The sequence below is a fragment of the Pleurodeles waltl genome, chromosome 5 (genome assembly GCF_031143425.1).
Source record: "Pleurodeles waltl isolate 20211129_DDA chromosome 5, aPleWal1.hap1.20221129, whole genome shotgun sequence".
NCBI lineage: Eukaryota > Metazoa > Chordata > Amphibia > Caudata > Salamandridae > Pleurodeles > Pleurodeles waltl.
Window position 1 is genome coordinate 736,831,255 of NC_090444.1, and position 20,926 is coordinate 736,852,180.

The 20,926-nt window shown below is 44.4% G+C and overlaps 1 protein-coding gene and 1 non-coding gene across 2 annotated transcripts in view; both read left to right on the forward strand.

Moving 5' to 3' along the window:
- The window catches only part of TTC27 (tetratricopeptide repeat domain 27), a 1,165,789-nt gene that overhangs the window by 551,184 nt on the left and 593,679 nt on the right, over positions 1-20,926 (forward strand). The gene's annotated exons all lie outside the window — the stretch shown is intronic.
- Positions 2,715-2,832, forward strand: LOC138297958 (small nucleolar RNA SNORA64/SNORA10 family). Its single transcript, XR_011204496.1, has one exon. It is a non-coding gene; the product is annotated as a small nucleolar RNA SNORA64/SNORA10 family (small nucleolar RNA).

The following is a 20,926-nucleotide window of genomic DNA, read 5'->3' on the forward strand; positions in this document are numbered from 1 at the left end:
TTGTTTTTATTGCCACCACCCCATTACTGATATTTGTCCATTGTCTGTGTGATTTCAGCCTTTTTTTAAGTTTGATTCTCTGTAGTCTCTAATGCACTGATGGCCGTAGGTATAAGTGTGCTCAATAAAAGTAAAGTTAACCTATGACAATACCACAAGCCTTTCCTTTCCTATACTGTGGCTAATCTTCCTTAAGTCTTCCTTAAATCTTTCCAGGCATGCCAGTGAAACTGTGAGTGGCTACAATGTGTCCAAGGATGAATGGGCCTATACAGATCGGAGTTCATCCTGAATTGTTGTTTTTCTGTTTTCCCAAATTAGAGGTAATAATTGTGTGGCTTGGCCACATGCTAGGTAGTGATTTGTTGGTGTGGTTCTGAGAATCCCATTTACTTTTAGAGTACGCTGTATGCTCAGATTGAGATGTAGTTGTCATCACCCATGCCTTTGCTACACATGTTTTTACAATTTGTTGACATTTACAATGCATTGTATTACATTGTGGTACTTTACACCCATGGCAGGTAGGTGCAAGGCCTGGTTGACCACTGTGTGTGCTTGGGGGTTGGCTGTCCAGGCCCTGGGGCCAACCCCCCACTGCACATGGCCAAAGGCCATGCACAGCTGGGTGTTGACTGAGGAATTTGGCTGCCCGCTTGGGATTGGTTGCAGGGTCTGGCCACAGGCCAGCTCCCTGCCACCCACTGACAAATGCTATGTGTAGTGGGGGCGTTGTTGCACACATGAGGACTTGGTCTCTGTAAGAGAGAAAACTCAGAAAAACATTCAGTGGGTAAGATAGGGATATCCTGACCCTCTGGCACTTCTGGAAATAAATCATAGAGAACCGCACCACCTCCCTTCCACCCCTCCCAGTGAGAGAATATTTACTGGAAAAAAAGGTCAATGTGACATTATAGTCAGGGCAGGCAGAGGGACTGTTGTCTATGAAATCACATAAGTTAATTAGGCACCTTTTAATAGTTACCATACTGACTTAGTCTTGTTTCTAGAACCACACTGTTTTATTTCATACATGGTCATGTGGGCAGAAACACAATCTATTCTGTATGTTTATGGGTACTTGAATACCTACTTTGTTTTGTTAAAATGATCAAGCAGTTTATAGTGCTAGTTGAGTAGCAGTAACTTAGATGATGTCATCATTGCTCTCCTCAGTTATAATCATCAATTATGTCATTTGTTAACAGTGATGTCATTGAATATGTCACGAATTATGTAATATGGGCGGATTACTGCAGTGGGCATGGCTGGAGTATAAGTCATCTCCATAAACTATTACTGGTTTTTCAGTGTTCATCTGTTTTTAAACCTTAGTTTTGTATTATTTCAACACTTAACTAAAACATCACTTTAAACGTTGTTTTTTTTTCATTGAATTTCTAGGTTTATTAATCTACGCTAAAATCAAATCAACATACCTCACTTTAATGTCACTTTAATCATTGCTTTTTTCAGTGAATTTCTGAGTTTTTTTAAAGCAGGGTCAGATCGTATTAACAGATCTAACTATAACATCACTTTAACCTTAGATTTGTAATATATATATATATATATCACCACCAAGTTTCTATAGAAAGAGTGTTTTTTTTTGTTTTGCTAATAACTTTGGCACCGCTTGACAAATCTTCACAGAATTTTCCAACAAAATATGACACTCACTTCAGCTGCTGTCTGGAAAGTTTCAGGGTCATCCGTCAGGCGCGGGCTGTGATAAGAGGGGGGTGTCCCACAATGCATTTTCTCCATTAATTTTTCTATAGGGATTTTGAACAGCAATATCGCCAGAACCACTGGACGGTATTACACCAAATTTGGCAAAAAGGTAGCTCTTGGTCTAGAAATAGCCTTTTTTGTTATTTGGTGTAAATCCGTTCAGTAGTTTTTGAGAACTTAAAGGAAATCCAAATTTGTATATCTTGGGATGAGAACTGATTGGCTCGCAACACTTTAACAAGAAAGTGGTGTCAGCCATGTTTGGACTTAGCTTCAGCTGAGTCCCAGAAAAAAATAATAAAAAGTCCAAAAGGGGCCAGAGTACAAACATCCCTTGGGGCTAAATAGCTTTTTTTCCCATTTTCACCACAGTTTGGGGCGGATCCAGCAAAATTTAATTAAACAAAATTAAGTGTGGGCTCCCAATCTTCATCTTTATCAAGCCCCTGGATTGGCCAACGTTTAGTTGTAACTGGGGGCTGCCCAGTCCCCCCAGTAACCCCTAGGACCACACCTCCCTGGACATATATTCAAATTGTGTGGGGGTGACCCGTTGGCCTTCCACACAGCTCCGGGGACCACCTTCGGAAATATTAATACTGGGGGCCAGTGCAGCCCTCTCGCAGCCCCTGGAACCACCACTTCCCCGTGGCTTTAAATATTTAAACCACAAGGGTGGACCCTCCCCCCCCCTCCCTCCGCAGCTCTGGGGACCGGTACCTTCCCAGGGCATTATTTAGATTTCATGCGAAGGTGGCACATGGCTCCACCGCAGTCCCTGGGGCAAATAGTAAATAATTTAAAGGGGGACTGTTTCAGAACCCAAAGCCCCGGGTACTATACCTTTGGAGGCGGCTTGCTCCTGCTATGTACTGGGACATACTTGCTGTGGCTTCGCTGCGGCTTTGACAGCTGCAGCCAGGTCACACTAAACACTCAGCTTTTTGACAGCGGGACCTGTGAAACAGCAGAGATTTCATCTCTGTTCCCTGCATGCAGATATGCGTGTAGGGAACAGAGATGAAAGCTTTGCTTCAGCAACCATGGAGCTGCTACTTAAAGCAGCTCCTTCGTTGCTGGAGCAGTGGGACCATGGGGGAGGCCTTAAGGCTCCCCTCGTGGTCCCAGATAGCCCATAAAGGGCCAAACATAATTTAAAAAAAATAATAATAATAAACTGGGACCGTACGGGAGGCCTTGAGGCACCCACTGTGGTCCCAGATAGCCCATAAAAGGCAACATATTTTGTTTCTTTTTTTTTTTTTTTTACTAATGAGGTGGGACAGCGGGGGAGGCCTTGAGGCTCCCCCTTGGTCCCAGATAGCACGTAAAGGCCCACCAGATATTTTTTGTAAATAAATCAGTAGGGTGGGACTTCTGGGGAGCCTGTAAAGGACAAAGAAAATAATCGTAAAAAAAAAAAAGTCACGCATAGGCTAATGGTGAAGGTAACAGACCTTCACGCTTACATTTCAGGCTTCGACTTCAGGTGTATTCAAAGTAATTTCCCTCCTTTAATTTTTTGTGTCACCTGCAAATCTTTAAGACTCAAACTGAAAGGTGATCTTACAATTTTTAAATGACAAATGCATTCTTCTTTTCAAATTGTGCAGAAATATCTCATTCTAAGTATATCATACATCGAAATCCTGAAAAACTCTCTATTTCCCTCTTAATCTTTTTCTCTCTCTTTAAATCTTTCTACCACTCAGACACCCACTTGGACCACTACGCAGCCACTCACAGACCCACTAAGACACTCACGCACCCACTCAGTCCCACTCAAGCCCTGAGCATCCACTCACAACCACTCAGACCCTCACACACCCACTCAGAAACTCATGCACCCACGCAGATTCTCACACACCCACTCACAGACACCCTTATGCAGCCACTCACAGACCTGTGCAAAGCCTCGCGCACCCACTAGACACTGATGCATGCACTCTCACAACCAGACAGAGACTCTTACAGCTACTCTGATCCGGAGATACACCCTCTTACACCTATTCTCACATCCAGAGAGACAGGCTGCGGTCAACACCAGCCACACACGGCCAAAGCGCTGTGCGCAGTGTGGGGTTGGCTTGGTAGGGGGGTTGGCCAGGGTCTGGCTGCAGGCCAAGCCATGCGGGCGACCCCTGCTACGCACTGGTGAAGACTGCACACGGTGCAAGGTTGGGTGCTTATAGGGAGTTGGCCTCAGGGCCTGGCCGGCTGTGTGTGGCGGTGGTTGGATTAACATATAATAAAATTACTATACATTAAAAAAACATGGAAATTTACTGAAAAAAAAACAAAGGTTAAATGGATGTTATAGTTAGGCTTACATTTCAAACGTATAAAACCATAGAAATTCACAAGTTATGGTTAGAGTTACCTGAAGTAACTATAACTCGTGCCCTAGGGTAACTATAACTTGCGCCCTCATCATGCACTGCTCATTACCCCACAAATTATGGCACTTATGACACCTTTGATAACATCATTGATAATATCACTGTAATACTTGCAGTAAACTTTTTGACAAAAAACTGTGCATGGTATGGATCTGTGAGTGTGTGTGGGTGTGTGAGTGGTTCTGTGGATGATGTCAATAATATCATCACTGATGTCATTTGAGATGTCCTCAGTGATGTCACTTACCATGTGGTGAGTGATGTAATATGTGAGGCCATAAGTAGTGCATTACAGGGGTGCAAGTTAATATTAGCTCAGGTAACTATAACTGCTGAATTTGAATGGTTTTGTGCATGTGAAATCTCAGCCTAACTGTAACGTCCCTCTAACCTTTGGTTTATTTAGTGAATTTGTAAAGTTTTTTTAAGTCTATTTCCTAACTTTAACGTCCCTGTAACCTTTCCTTTTTTCAGTGAATTTCTGTTTAAAAAAAAAATCATATTTCCTGACTATAATGTCCCTGTAACCTTTGTTTTTGCTTTCTGACCCGTTTTGTGCATTCCTGCTGCTTGGCTTTCTGTCCTCTGACTGCTTTTTCTTTGCTCTCAACCCTGTTTTGTACATGCCTGCTGCCTGCCTGTCTCTCCTTCTCACTGCTTTCCAGGGGCTCTCAGCTCAGTTGTGTGTGTGTCTGCTGCCTACATGTCCCTCCTTCTCACTGCTTTCCCCGGGCTAATAGCCCCGTCGTATGTGTGCTTGCGGGCTGCCTGTCCCTCCTTCTCACTGCTTTTCCTGGGGTTTCAGCCCCTTCATGTGCATGCCTGCTGCCCACCTGTCCCTCCTTCTCACTGCTTTCTCTGGGCTCTCAGCTCCGTCCTGTGCAAGCATGCAGCCTCACTGTAACCTTTGATTTAGTCAGTGAATTTGTAAGGTTTTTTTAATTCTATTTCCTAACTGTAACATCCCTGTAACCTTTGTTTTTTGCAGTGAATTTCTATGGTTTTTAATGTTATTTCCAAACTATATTGTCCCCTGCAACCTTTGTTTTTTTGCTTTAGTGCCGTTTTGTGCGTGCCTCCTGCTTGCCTTTCCCTCGTTCTCACTGCTTTCTCCTTGCCATCAGACCCATTCTGTGCATGCCTGCTGCTTGCCCTTCAATCCTCACTGCTTTGTCCTTGCTCTCAATCCAGTTGTGTGAGTGCCTGCTGCTTGCCTTTCTCTCAATTCTCCTTCCTGCTTTCTCCTTGCTCTCAGCCCTGTTGTGTGCGTACCTGCTGCCTGCCTATCCCTCCTTCTCTCTGCTTTCCCCTTGCTCTCAGCCCCATTGTGGGCATACCTGCTGCCTGCCTGCCTGCCTGCCTGCCCCTTCTTCTTACTGCTTTCCCTGGGCTCTCAGCCCTGTTGTGCCCCTGCCTGCTGCCTGGCTGGCCCTCCTTCTCCTTGCTTTCTCCTTGCGCTCAGCACTGTTTTGTGCATGCCTGGTGCCTGCGTGTGCCTCCTTCTCACTGCTCTCTCTGTACTATCAGCCCTGTTGTATGCGTGCCTGCCTGTCCCTCCTTCTCACTGTCACTGGGTCTCAGCCCAATCGTGTGTTCCTCCAGCCTGCCTGTCCCTCTTTCTCACTGCTTTTCCTGACTCTCAGCCCCATCGTGTGCATGCCTACTGCCTGCCTGTCCCTCCTTCTCACTGCTTTCTCCAGGCTCTCAGCCTCGTTGTGTGTGCTTGCCTTCCTTGTTTGGGACCACGTGGGGAGCTTCAAGCCCCCTGCAGTGCCAGCTGGTTCCCCTCCTTCTGCGGTAGCTGGGATTGCACATGCACGCAGAGAGCTGCTGGAAATGCATCTCTTTACCTGCCCACATGTCTGCAGGCATCGAAAGAGATAAAATCTCCACTTCCAGCAAATAGGAGCATTTTGACAGCTTTTGCTTGCTGGAAGCTGAATGTTTGCTTTTGCTTTGCGGGAGCTGTCACAGCTTGTGCCAAGCAAAAACAAACAGCTATCGCCTGAGCGTGGGCTCCTCGGGAGGTAGCAAGAGCTGTCCCTGCAGTTGGCTTTTCCCAGGGCCATTTGTGGAAAGGCCATTTTCTGCAAAGGCCATCCCTAGGGAGGTGGTGTCCCCGGAGCCGTAAATGGCCCAGAAGGCGGCCGCGGGGCCGCCCTCCATGATTTAAAAAAAGTATTTAGCCCCAGGGAGGTAGTGGTCCCCAGGACCTGGGGTTCTGTGTGGCCCTACCAACCATATCGATTATGTAGCCCCCGGGAGGTTATGGTCCCCAAGGCCCAGGTGGGTCTGTGAGGCCCCTGTCTGTTTTAAAAATGTAGCCCTAGGGTGGTGGTGTTCCCCAGGACCTGGGGGTTCCATGCGCCCCGCATACTTTCAAATGTAGCCCCAGGGAGTTAGTGGTCCCTGTGGCATTAAAGGGACTGCATGTGCCCCTCTCTCTTTTCTATTTATATTGCACATGCCCCCGGGACCTGGCCCACCCAGGGCTACAATGAATTAGAAGCGTGGCAGACTGTTTTTGTTTTTTTGTTTTTTGTTTTTGCGTTTTTTTTCAAGTTTCTGAACAATCTGCCGACCCCAGGACCAAGGCAAGCAGTTTAGGGTATTCCTACCCTTCCCCTTTTTATTTTTTTTAATTTTTTTTGGGAGGGGTGTGGGTCTCAGCCAAACCAAGTCCCATAATGGCTGCCAACACTTCTGAAGTGTTAGCAACTGAAGAAATGGCAACCAGTCAGATATCAGCATGGGGACTTTTGGATCTTCAAAGTATCCACAGCCCTAGATATCTATATTTTGTAACTTTTAATATCTCAAAAACTACTGAACGGATTTACACCAAATCACAAAAAGCATGATCTGCGCACCAAGACCTAGCTTCCTGCCAAGTTTGGTGTAATTCTGTTCAGCAGTTCGGAAAGTAGTGGTCTCTAAATTCCCTATGGGAATTAACATGGGAAACACACTTTTTTTTACCCCACCTTTTTCTTGGCCTCTGCTGGACGGATCATCCCAGAACTTTCCAAGGGCAACAAAACCCTATAGGACACTTATTTAAACATTTTGTGAAGATTCGTCAATGGTGCCAAAGATATGGGCCAATCAAAAAACGCTTTTCCTATGGAAACTAGATCCTAACTATAACTACCTACTGTTGACTGCCAGTATTATTCTAACAGACTTTGTTTTGTAATTTTTTTGTGGGGTGGTCCCCCTAAATCCCTCCTTTTGAAAATTAATTTTATTTCTAATTTGATTTGGATGAACTCGCCCAAATCCCCCTTTTGTCTGACCTCTCTTTACCACCTACTACCCACTCATGATCCCTAAATCCTTTTACTACCCCTAACTTTTATCCACCCAATATCCTAAACACCCCTAACTACACTTTAACTAGTCCTGGTACCTGAAAACTCCTTACTACCTCTTACCAATCTCTGAGCCCCAAGGACACATTACTACCCCGTGCCCCTACCTATCCCATGATCCCTTAAAACCACTAACTACCCATTATACTTCCCATCCCTGACCCCTAAAAAAACACTTATTATCCCTTGCCCCACCTATCCTTGAAACCTAGAAAACTTACTATACATTACTCCTCTGAAACTTAAAAACACGTTGCTACCATGTAACCCTACTCATTCTTAAAACTTAAAACCCCCTTACTACCCATTCTCCTTATCCATCACTGAAACCAAAATATTCCTTACTACTCATTACACATGCTCATCCCTCAACCCTTTACTCCAACCTATCCCTGAAACCTAAAAACCCTTGCTACCCATTGCTTTTACTCATCCCTGTATGCTAAAATACCTTATTATCCTTTAATCTTACCTATTTCTGAACAGTAAAAAACCCTTAGTACTCCTTAATCCTCTCCACCCATCAAACCTAAACCCCTTCTTAGTTTATATAAATAATAGATATATATATATGTGTACAGATATTTATATGTACACACACACACACACATATATAGATATCTATAAATACACACGTATACATATGTGTGTGTATATATATATATATATGTATATATAAATAATATCACTGAAAAAACAAAAGTTAAAGTGGTGTCATAGTTAGGTGAATATGTCAGTCACAACATTACCATTCTGAACTAAAAAAAAGCACAGAAATTCACCAGTTATAGTTAGCAGAGCTAACTTATACTTGCACCCCATGCACTGCTTATGACCTCACATATTACATCACTCGTGACCTTCTAGGACATCATTGATGACATCTCAAATGTCAATTTTAAAGACTTCACTGCCCCATATAGCTTTTTTTTTAGTTCATTCTCACAACACCTGTACTTTTTAACAGTAAACAGTAATGGAGTCCATTTAATTTCTAAACCTTCAACAGCCAGCCAATCAGAGCACTCACTCCCTAGGACTCACAGGAGTCTCTCTCTCTCTCTCCTGTGAGAGTGAGAAGGTTGACTGGGAAATACGGGACTCTTGACCAATCACAGGGTTCTATTTTTTTATTGTGCCCTCTCGTTGGGCTCTTGCGAGACTCTCCCAGACCCAAATTTTCAGAAAATAGATACAAATATGTTTGGAGCTTCATTTCTCAAAAACTACTAAGCTGAATTACATGAAATCACAAAAAGCCCAATCTGCAAACCAAGATCTAGCCTCCTGCCAAATGTGGTGTAATTCTGTTCAGTGTTTTTTTGCGGCTACACTTCTTATAGAAGTCTATGGAAAATGCATGGGGAAGTTTTCTTTAGAGACCCCACTACTACAGGGCCCCTTTTTTTTGGCCCCCACTTGACAGATCACTCTGAAACTTCCCAGGAAAGAGCTTAAGTGAATTTGCTTTTTTTTTTTTTTTTTTTTTGTGAAGTCGTTAAACGGCGCCACAGAGTTATTAGTAAAATAAAAAATGCCTTGTCTATGGAAAAGCTAACCTAACTAGAACTAGTCAGTGGCAATAGTCAGTGGTTAATATCTACCTATCCATCTATACATTGATCTATCTATCTATATTTCTATCTCTCTATTGCTCTATCTATCTATCTATCTATCTATCTATCTATCTATCTATCTATCTATCTATCTATCTATCTATCTATCTCTCTATCTATCTCTCTCTCTATCTCTATTATGTTTTTGGTTTGCTAAGAACTTTGGCACCTTAGTACCCTTAACACATATGTATGTATATCTTCCATAGGAAGAGCGCTTTTTAGTTTGCTAAGAACTTTATCACTTTAGTACCCTTACCTTATTTGCCATTAGGTAGTTATAGTTAGTTCTCCTTTTCAATAGAAAAAGCTTTTTTTTTTTTTTTTGTTAGCAAATAACTTTGGCCCCATTTGACAAATCTACAAAACTTTCCTAAAAAAAAGTTTATCCACCCCCGCTCCTTCCTGGAAAGTTTTGGGCTGATCTGTCAAGAAGTTGACAAGAAAAAAAAACAGGTCCCAAAATGCAAAATCCTTATGCATTTTCCATAGACTTTTTTAGTCAAGGCAATAGCAAAAAGTACTGAACAGAATCACACCACATTTGGCAGGTGGCTAGATCTTGGTCCGCAGACTGTGCTTTGGTGTAAATCCCTTCAGTAGTTTATGGAAAATGAAGGGTCAAAAATATTTGTATATCAGGGTGGTTGGACTTGCCAGAGTCTTAAAGACTATTGTGGGAGCAGCAGTTTAAACATGAAGTATCCTGATTGGCCAAGGGAGCTTTAATTCCCTTGGGTCATCTCGCTCCCATGGAAGTCAGACTCCTGCGAGAGCAAGCGGTCTGATTGGCTGCCAGCAATTTGAGAATAATGTTGCTGGCATTCATTGCAGGATTCAGGGACTTAGTCCTCTGTCCTGAAATGTAAAAAAAAAAAAAAAAAAAAAAATAGTATAAGGAGGCAGGGTAGGGATACCCTGACCGCCTAGGACACATGGGGCGACCCTGAGGTACCACCCCTGGGGCCCAAAAAAGAAAAAAACTGCAAAAATCTTGTGAGACTTTTGTGGGATCAAAAGAAAAACAACAAAATGTCTGTTATTTTAAAAATAGTCATTTTAATTACTATATGTTAATCCAACCACTGCAGTGCATGGCCAGACCCCTATAACCACCCAAACCCAGGCCATGCATGGTCTTTGGCTGTACGCACCAGTGATTGGCCTGTGCCAGCTCCTGTGAAGCAAAAGCAAACACTCTGTGTCCAGTAAGCAGGAGCTGTCAAAATGCTCCCGCCTGCTGGAAGCTGAGATTTCATCTCTTTTCTGTGGACACGGAAAGAGATGAAAGTGTTGCTCTTGCAAGCAGAAAGCTACATTTCCACCAGCTTCCAGCATGTGTTAGCAATCCTGGCTCCCGCAAGAGCGGTGGAACTGGTTGGGACCTTTGGACTTTGAGGGTCCCCTGCGGTTCCAAACAAAGAAGACAGGCAGCAGGCCTGCACACAGCGTGGCTGAGAGCCCTGAGAAAGCAATGAAAAGGAGGGATAGGGAGGCAACAGGCACGCACATTATTGGGCTGAGTGCCAGTGGAAAGCAGTGAGAAGGAGGGACAGGCAGGCAGCAGGCACGCACATGACATGGCTGAGAGCCAGGAGAAAGCAGTGCGAAGAAGGAACAGGCAGGCGACAGGTATGCACACCACAGGCCTGAGTGCCCAGAGAAAGCAGTGAGAAGGAGGGACAGGCTGGCAGCAAGCACACACACAATTGTGCTGAGAGCTCAGAGAGAGCAGTGAGAAGGAGCGACAAGCATGCAGCAGGCTTGCGCAGAAATGGGGCTGAGAGCCCTGAGAAAGCAGTGAGAAGAAAGTACAGGCAGGCAGCAGGCACACACAACACAGGGCTAAGAGCAAGGAGAAAACAGTGAGGAGCATGGTCAGGCAGACAGGCACGCATACAACAGAGCTGAGATCCTGGGGAAAGGCAGCCAGCAGGTACCCACACAAGGGGTCTGAGAGCAAGGAGAAAGCATTGAGGAGAGAAAGGTAAGCAGCAGGCATGCACACAGCAGGGCTGAGAGCAAGAAGAAAGCAGTGAGGAGGGAAAGGCAGGCACACAAAACAGGGCTGAGAGCACGGAGAAAGCAGCAAGGAGAGAAAAGGCAAGCAGCATGCATGCACAAAATGGGACAGAGAGCAAAGAGTAAACAGTGAGAAGGTGGAAAAGGCAAGTAGCAGTTAGCACAAAATGGGCCTGAGAGCAAAACCAAAGGTTTCAGGGGAGTTATAGTTAGGAAATAACATTGGTTAACCATTGGAAAACCAAAGAAATTCACTGAAAAAAACAAAGTTTGCAGGGACGTTATAGTTAGGCTGAGATGTCACATTCACAAAACCATTCAAATTCAGCAGTTATAGTTACCTGAGCTAACTACAGTTTACGCCCCCGCAGTGCACTGCTTATGACATCACAAATTACATCACTTATGACATGGTCAATGACATCACTGATGGCCCACCAGTGTTATTAAAGAAGCATATTTAAGGGGAGGACGTCGCTCCTAAACCACAGATGGACCCCGGATACCCCATCCCTGGGACAAGTATACTCTAAGGAAAGGGGGCGCTCAGCCAAAAACATTTCTATTAGAAGAAGGGGTTATTGGCCCCGGGGACCCTAAGCATGGAACCACAAAGTAATTATCAGGGAGGGGGTGAGCACCCCTCCCCCGAACCGTAAGTGGCCCTGGGGACCCCATCCATCAGGGCCGGCTCTTGTACTGTTTCCCAAGGAGACCACCCCCTGAAAAAACAGTTTTCCCTACCCATAGGTATGTGGGGAATGGGTACCCTGGGTCAATATTGGCTGGTCCACACCTCCCTTCCTTTTAAATATATGTTTAGGCCCCAGGAGATGGGCTCCCCAGGGTCCCTGTTGGCTCGGTATGGGGTGGGTCTCGCACAATTTGGTCATCAATTTCATTGCAAAATTTTTCAGTGATGTTATCAGTGATGTCATAGAAGCTGTCATGAGTGATGTAAAATGGGAGGTGATCAGCAGTGCATGTTGAGGATGCATGTTCTAGTTACCTCAGGAATCAGGTTATTGTTATGTGAGATAAATATAACTGGTGATTTTCAGTGGTTTTGTACGTTTAAAGCAACATTTGTTAACTGACATTTTCACCTAAATATAATGTCATTTTAACCTTTGTATTTTTTCAGTGTATATATAGTACCTAGTGGCAGTCACAAATAGCTAGTTATAGGTAGGACCCAGTTTCTATTTTAAAAAAGTGTTTTTTGTTTTGCTAGTAACTTTGGTGCTGTTTGATGAATCTTCGGCGGGGGCAAAAGGGTGGATCCCAAAACGCTTTTTTTCCATGCATTTTTCCTTGGGAATTTTGAACAGGAATAGCACCCGAACCACTGGACAAGACTGCACCAAATTTGGCAGAAATGTAACGCTTGGTCCAGAAAGCTACCTTTTTGTTATTTGGTGTAAATCTGCTCAGTAGTTTTTGGGAAATTAAAGAAAATCCAAATTTGTATATATAGGGACACAAAGGCTCCGTGAACCCTCCGAATGTCGTGCTGAGATCTGATTAGCTGCCAACACTTCAGCAAAGAATTGCTGGCAGCCATGGTGAAAAAAGACTTTAAAAAAAAAAAAAAAAAAAGAAAAGGTACCAGGGTAGAGACACCCTGACCCCTTAACTCTAGTGCTGACCCCCCCCTCCCAAGCGAAAAAGCATGGGTGCATGTGTTCCCAGGCTTGTTTAAATAAAGCCCCTGGTGGGCAAGGTCCCCGGGCATAGACATTTTGATTATGGAGAAACTGTCCGCAAACCCCCCGCAGACTGTGGGACCTCCATCTCCCTTGGACTATCATCTAAGTAAATGCGGGGGGGTTCAAATGCGCCTTCCAAAGAGGAGTGATCATAACCACTATCTCCTTCCACTTGCGCACCATCATGATCACCAGAGAAATCATAGAGAAATGAGGAAACGCATCAGGTCTGAGACCTCTCCAGTCTTGTCGAAACAAATCTATGCCTGCTGAATCCGGATCTGGATGCCAGATGAAATATCTGTTCAACTGAACATTCAGTCTGTTCGCAAACAGATCCATACCAAACAGTATCCATATTTTTTCCACCTGACAAAAGACTGTCCTATTCAATTCTAATCACTTGCATCTCTGAGATTCTGTGAAAACCAGTCTGCCTCCACTTTGCTCACACCCGGAATGTGCTCTGCTTGAACACGAACCCCTCTCATCAAACAAAATTCCCAGAAAACATTTGCCCAGTCCGCCAAATCCTTTGATTTTGGACCCCCGAGTTTGTTCACATAAAGTACAACTGACACATTGTCCATTTGTAAAAGGACAGAACATTTTACCTTGTCAAGGCAATTTATATGCATCATCCTCTCCTCTTCTGACCAGCGGCCTCCTGTTGAAACTGCACCACTGCAAGCACCCCAGCCAACTAAGCTTGCATCTGATTCCATTATAAAATCGGGACTCTCTCCAAAAATTGCTTTCCCATTCCATGTTTCCATGTTCTTTAACCGCCACGTGAGTTCCTCTAGAACAACCTCCTCTGAATATCTCAACCCATTTTTCAGATGTGTTTCTTTCAACCTCTGTGAAGCCCGATAATTCCAAGGTCCAGGAAAAAAGGCCTGGATCCTAGAAGACAGAAGACCAACCACACGTGCTAACATTCTTAATAAAATCTCATCCTGCTGCAACTCTCTTTGAATATCTTTCCTTATCCCTTTCAATTTATCTCTGGGGAGTTTTAACACCCCCTCCACCGTATGCACTACAAAACCCCAAAACTGAGTTTCCTGTTTGGGTTTAAAACTGGATTTGTCCCAGTTGACCAGCTCTAACACATTTACCGTCATTAACATACTCTTCATTAGTCTCAACTTGCCCTGTTCCACGATCAAAATATCATCTAGATAAATGATCAGTCTTACTCCTCTTTCTCTCAAATAGACACCACAGGCAGAAGAACTTTCGTAAAGCACCATGGGGCTAACGAAAGTCCAAAAGGAAGGCAAACAAATTTCCACATTCTTCCACTTCAAACAAGTTTGAGATACCTGTGATGTAGTTCCCAGATTGGAACTCTCAAAAATGCATCCTTCAAATCCAGACGAGTTAACCAATCTCCTGACTGTAGAAAGTCTCTCTATACCCTCCATTTTGAAATGGTGATACACCACCCAATTGTTTAAGCTTCTTAAATGTATTAATGGCCTCATGCCTTTGTCCTCCTTTTCAAATAGAAAAATGATGCTTACAAATCCTCTTTGTTCCTGCACCTCCTCCACTTTTGCACCTTTCTTCTCTAACTCCAAACCCTCCATTTTGAAATGGTGATACACCACCCAATCGTTTAAGCTTCTTAAATGTATTAATGGCTTCATGCCTTTGTCCTCCTTTTCAAATAGAAAAATGATGCTTACAAATCCTCTTTGTTCCTGCACCTCCTCCACTTTTGCACCTTTCTTCTCTAACTCCAAAACCTCTGTTTATCAACTTTACCTGGTTTGCCCTGAATTGACCCCCCCCCCCCCCCAGAATCCAGGACTGAATCGGCTCCTTGATAAAATCTAAGCAGTAACCTCTGACTGTCAGAAGCACTCAAAGATCTCCAATTGTGATAAAAGTGGACGTGTCTGCCGCCAAACTTTACTGGAATAACAGTAAGGACTGACCTTACCTGTTCCCTGAATCCGTCACTCACCACAACTACCTCGTCCATGATCCTTGTCCTTGTGAGGGGACATAACTACAGGAAAAGGAACCTCCTGAAATTCCCATTCCTCGGGTAGTAAAGTGATTGATGCCTTGATTTCCCGGCCCATCCAAAAACATGATCATTAAAAACTTGCTTAATGTCCCACTGTGATTTCTGAATCGAAGAAAATGCACCTATAAATTTCGACATTGCCTTAATGAAGTCACCACAAAAAAGAAGCCCATAGCAGAAGGCCTGTCTTCGTTATTTGCAAGATCCACTAACACTGGATCTATTTTTAATAATGTACTCTTCCTGCGCTGTAAAGGAAGCACTGTATTCACATTACCCAATAAACACACAGACCGTTGGACCCATTAACGTAACTCATCAATATCCAAAGATTATTTGCTTATGTGTGCCTCTTGTACATATCAAAAATTGTGGTCAAGGGACCAATAACATCCAAAAGTCTATCTTGGCACATGCATAATCCTTTGTTAAGACCCTTTTGAGGATCACAGCCTCCTTTACCTATGAATGACAAAATGTTTTAATCCAACTCTGGGGTCACTGTGACCCTATCCTCTAAAAATGGCCTAGGACATTCAGATTGTAGTCTGACCCTAATTCCTAAAGGAATTTGTTTTCTTAGCCAAGAATTCACATAATTTGCCACATCACCCACTGGCACCCATTCAGGAGATAAAGGATGTTTTATTAAAAATGGGTAAAACATAGAATTCCACATGGGGTCAGTTTAAATGTCCTAGTCTTTTTCTCTCAATTTCTCTGTCAAGCCGATGAACAACTTAACTCCACCTCAGCACTCCCTGAGGACTCATCACAGTGAACCACTGTGTGCGCACAATGCTTTTTAATACCTTGTGCCTCTATTTCTGGGACTTTGAACTGTTCTTCATTTGTTTCCTTAACACCACCTTGTCTCGTGCAAACACAGTCACCATGGTCTGCCAGAGCAGATTTCCTCCTCTTATTCTGAGTAAAATTCACCAAAAGGTGTTTTTTCTTTTTCACCACTTTACCCTTTCTCTGTCTGAGAATCTTACCTGCTGACCAGAATCTTTCTTCTTCTGAAGCTACCTTCTTGTTCTGTAACATGTCCTCTAATCTTTTTTCCGATTCTATTACCAATTTCAGCTGACATCTTTTCTAAGGCTACCTTTAACCTTTCCTCAATCAAAGCCTCATCAGGCAAAATAATTCTGTACTCACTCATCTTATGTATTAATTACTGTAAATTCCAAATAAATAACTGAATTCAGCTAAACCCTCTCCTTTCAACCAAAGTAAAAGTAGTTATGAGCTATGGAGCTTCACACCCCAAAGAAACCCTTCAGAAACTGTTTATAACTGCCAGTAATAGCTGACAGCTGCAACTGACTGACTAAACCGACTTCTGCACAAGCGTACTTCCATTTGATCTGAAAAATGACCAACATCCCAAAATGTGATGTCACAATACTTCCTATCAAATACTATGGTGTGACTGTTAGTCCAACTTCTATGTTAACTATTCTGTAGTCCTTGCTTTATGTCAATGAAGTCTGCCATCCGCGGCATGGGCGTAGGAAGTGTGGGGGATGCGGGGGATGTATCCCCCCCAGATTTTGGAGGGTGGGGGACACGGGGGACGAAGGTGGGGGGGACAAGGGGACACAATAATTTCCCCTCTCACATCTGTCATTCAGAGGGCCATTAGCGCACAAAAGCGCTACTTACGATAGCCCTGTACAGACAAATCCTCCAAGCTGATGGTAACCAAATGAAGGTGAGTCAGGAGGCCCCCTGCGCCCTCTGCCCTTTTGTCCTGTTCTAAGGGTGCTCATAAGAACAAAGGGCACAGGAGGAGAAGAGAGTTTTGGATGATTACTGTCACCTGCTGCCTTGAAGAGGAGCACTGCAGGATGCCTTCAAGAGGAGCTGCAAAACAATGAAGAAGATCTAAAGAGACAACAGAGTCCCACTCACCGTGATGCCTGCAGGCTAGAAAGGAGACTCTGTGAAACACAATATTTGTATTTGCCTAAGATCACACCAGTTGGTGAAACAGTGAAGTCGAGACTAAGCCCAGATTTTACATTTTTACACAACAATTTAGCTATTAGAAGGGTATATTTTTCTAACATTTATGTTTAATGTTTTGTTTTCTAGGTAATGAAGTGCTTGATTACAGCGTGGCTAAAAGGGAGAAGCCATATTTCATTTTGGGCCGTTATGCCTGGCGTTATTATTTATGTTGTTGTTATCGTTACATACTTCAACATATTGAAGTATATTATCTTTTCTCTATCTTTTCTTCACTATACTCTGAAACAATCTACCCTATGCCACTGCACCCTACACCACTTTTCTCCACTCTGTGCCACTCTACGCCACTGCAATCTATGCTGTACCACTCTGCACCACTGCAATCTATGCTATTCTACTCTAACCATTGTACACTACACCCGTGCACTCTGCCAGTGCACTGTTCACCACTTTACTCAAAACCAATGCACTCTATCCCACTGCCAATCTACTCTGCACCACAGCACTCTATTCCACTGCTTTCAATGCCACTGTACTCTGCACCACAGAACTCTATGCAACTGCACTCTGTCACTCTACAATACACCACTGTACTCTGCGACCCTCTAATCTGCAACATTGCACTTTCTGCCACTGAACTCCACGCCACTCTACTCTGCACCACTGCACTCAATGCCACTGTGCTCTGTCCCACTGCACTCTTTTCTGCACCACTCCACTGTAATCTACTCTACACCACTCCACTGTAGGGCTCTTCACTCTACTTTGAAATCATCTCCTCTATGCCACTGCAATCTACGCAACTCTACTCTATGCTATGCCAGTCTAATCTATCTTGCACCACGCCAATGTACCCTGCACCACTCCAATCTGCTCTGCACCGCTCTATGCTACTGCACTCTACATCACTATGCTCCACTCTGCAACAATCTACTCTTCACCACTATACTGTACTCTGCAGCAATCTACTCTATGCCACGGCACTCTATGCAACTCTAATCTACTCTGCACCTCTGTACTCTAAGCCACTTTTCTCTACTCTGCATCACTGCAGTCTACACCAATGCATTCTATGCCACTCTACTCTACACCACTGCCCTTTATGACACTCTACTCTGCAACACTGCACTCTGCCACTGAACTATACTCCTCTCTACTCTGCAGCATGGCACTCTACTCTGCACCGCTCAACTATATGCCACTCTACTGCACTCTACACCAGCGTACTATATGCCACTACACTCTATGCCACTCTACTCTGCATCACTGCACTCCACCACTGCACTCTACACTAGTCTACTCTACCTTGCACCGCTCCACTCTACCATGCACTGCATCACTCTGACACAGTACTCTGAACCACTGCAATCTATTCTGTGCTCCCCTCTACTCTTCACCACTCCACGCTACTGCACTGTACGCTAAACCAGTGCAGTATTCGCCAAAGCACACTACACCACTTTACTCAAAACCAATGCACTCTATACCACTACACTCTACACCAATCTAGTTTGCACCACTGTACTCTATGCCACTTCACTCTAGACCACCCAACTCCACTCTATGACACTTCACTATGACATTACACTCCATGATATTAGACTCTGACACTCTATTCCATTAAACTCTAACACTTTCTCCACTCTGTAACTTCCTACACAACTCCCTTTTACGCCACTCCATTCTTCCACTTTACTCCACTGTATGCCACTCCACACCACTCTATGCCACTTCAATCTACGATACTCTGCTCAATGCCACTGCACAACCCTCTACGCCACTCCAATATACAACAATGTACTGTGCTCAACAACACTCTACCCAACTTTCTCTATGCTAGTTCACGTTACTTTACTTCACTCTACTCCAGTTCACTCTTCTTTATGCCTTTCCACTCTACGACACTCTGCCACTCCACTCTATGACACTCTATTACACTGCGACACTACTCCACTCTAATACTACATTATGGCATTGGCGCTTGATTAGAGATTCAGATCTCTATTGATTGCCTTCTCACTCATATGAGACATGAGTCCGATTTATCTTCGCCGTTATGGTTACAAGCACTCTGTAAACCTTTTTTACTCAAGCTTAACGAAGGCTTAGGATGATCCTGATACTTGTCTAGGGGATCAAAATATTGTCGGCCAAAGTACCTTGACTTGAATTTGTGATATTGTACATAAGTTGGCATTAGCATAGGTACTATGAGCTAATGACTTCTTGATTCACTATTTGAGTCATTCATGTAAAAGACGGTGTATAAAAGCTTGTAAATCATTGTTGTGGATGCTAACCTTGTAGGAAAGTAGCCTCTTTCTAGCTTGGTTACCCCCACATTTGGCCTGTTTGCCAGTGTGTTTGCGTGTGTCTACTGAGATCCTGCTAATCAGGACCCCAGTAGTTATGCTCTCTCCCTTAAATTATGTTTTTTGCATACTGGTAACCCAGTATTTCACCCAAAATTGGCATATTGGTGCCCCCTTATAAGTCCCTAGTATATGGTACTTAGGTACCCAGGGCATTGGGGTTCCAGGAGATCCATATGGGCTGCAGCATTTATTTTGCCACCCATAGGGAGCCCATGCAAAGGCTTCTGCAGGACTGCTATTGCAGCCTGCGTGAAAAGGTGCATGCACCCTTTCACTGCCAGTTGCACTGCACCAGGTCACTTATAAGTCACCCCTATAGCAGGCCCTCCAGCCCTGAGGGCAGGGTGCAGAGTAATTGTGTGTGAGGGCACCCCTGCACTAGCAGAGGTGCCCCCACGACCTCCAGGACCATTTTCCCAGACTTCCTGAGTGCGGGATGCCATTTTACACATGTACTTGAAATAGGTCACTACCTATTCCCAGCTACATAATGGTAACTCGGAACATAGGTATGTTTAGTATCAAACAAGTTGGAATCATAACCCAAGGCTTTTGCAAGCATTAGTTGTATGATTTTATGCACTCTGGGGGCTCCTTAGAGGACCCCCAGTATTGCCATTCCAGCCTTCTGAGGTTTCCCAGGCAGCCCAGCTGCTGCCACCTCTCGGACAGGTTTCTGCCCTCCTGTTGCTTGAGAAGCTCAAGCCCATGATGGCAGAACAAAGGATTTCCTTTGGGAGAGGGGTGTTACACTCTCTCCCTTTGGAAATAGGAGTTACAGGCTTGGGAGGGGTAGCTTCCTTCCCCAGGCCACTGGAAATGCTTTGAAGGGCACATTTGGTGAACCCTTGCATAATCCAGTCTACACCGGTTCAGGTACCCCCTGTCCCTGCTCTGGCACGAAACTGGACAAAGGAAAGGGGAGTGACCATTCCCCTGTCCATCACCACCCCAGGTGTGGTGCTCAGAGCTCCTCCAGAGGGTCCCTGTGTTTTGCCATCTTGGATTCCAAGTTGGCAGCAAACTCTGGGAGCATCTGAGTGGGCAGTGCCAGCAGGTGGTGTCTGAGCCGTCCCCTGATAGGTGCTTACCTGTTTAGCTGACCAATCCCCCTTTCATGGCTATTTAGGGTCTCTCCTTTGGGAGGTTCTTCAGATTCGGATTGCAAGACTCCAGCAGGAATCCTCTGCATCCTTTACTTCACCTTCTCACTGAAGAAACTGCATCTGGACCCTCCAGGAAATCCACAAACTGCAACAACGAAGCAAAGACGACTTCTGTAACATTGTATCTTCAGCTCTTGCCAGCATATGCAACTGTTTCCCGGTCGTGCATCCTCAGAGGACAGCCTGTCTTCAGCCTGCACCAGAAGAATGAACGAATCTCCCTTGGAGTGAAGGAGTCACTCCCCTGCTTCAGCAGGCACCTCTCTTCAACGACGACCATCTGCTTGGGTCCCCTCTCCTGTTGAGTTGCATGGATCCTACATCACAGGTGGTGGACTGAAGTGGTCCCGATGGTCTTGACGTCCTACTGTCCAACTTTGGTGGAGGTAAGAGCTTGCCTTCCCACGCAAGACAGTAACCCTGTTCACCACGTGTTTTTCAGTTGCCAAGGCTTGTTGGCATCCTTCTATGAAATTCTTTGTGCACAATGTAATTCTGTCCCCCAGCACT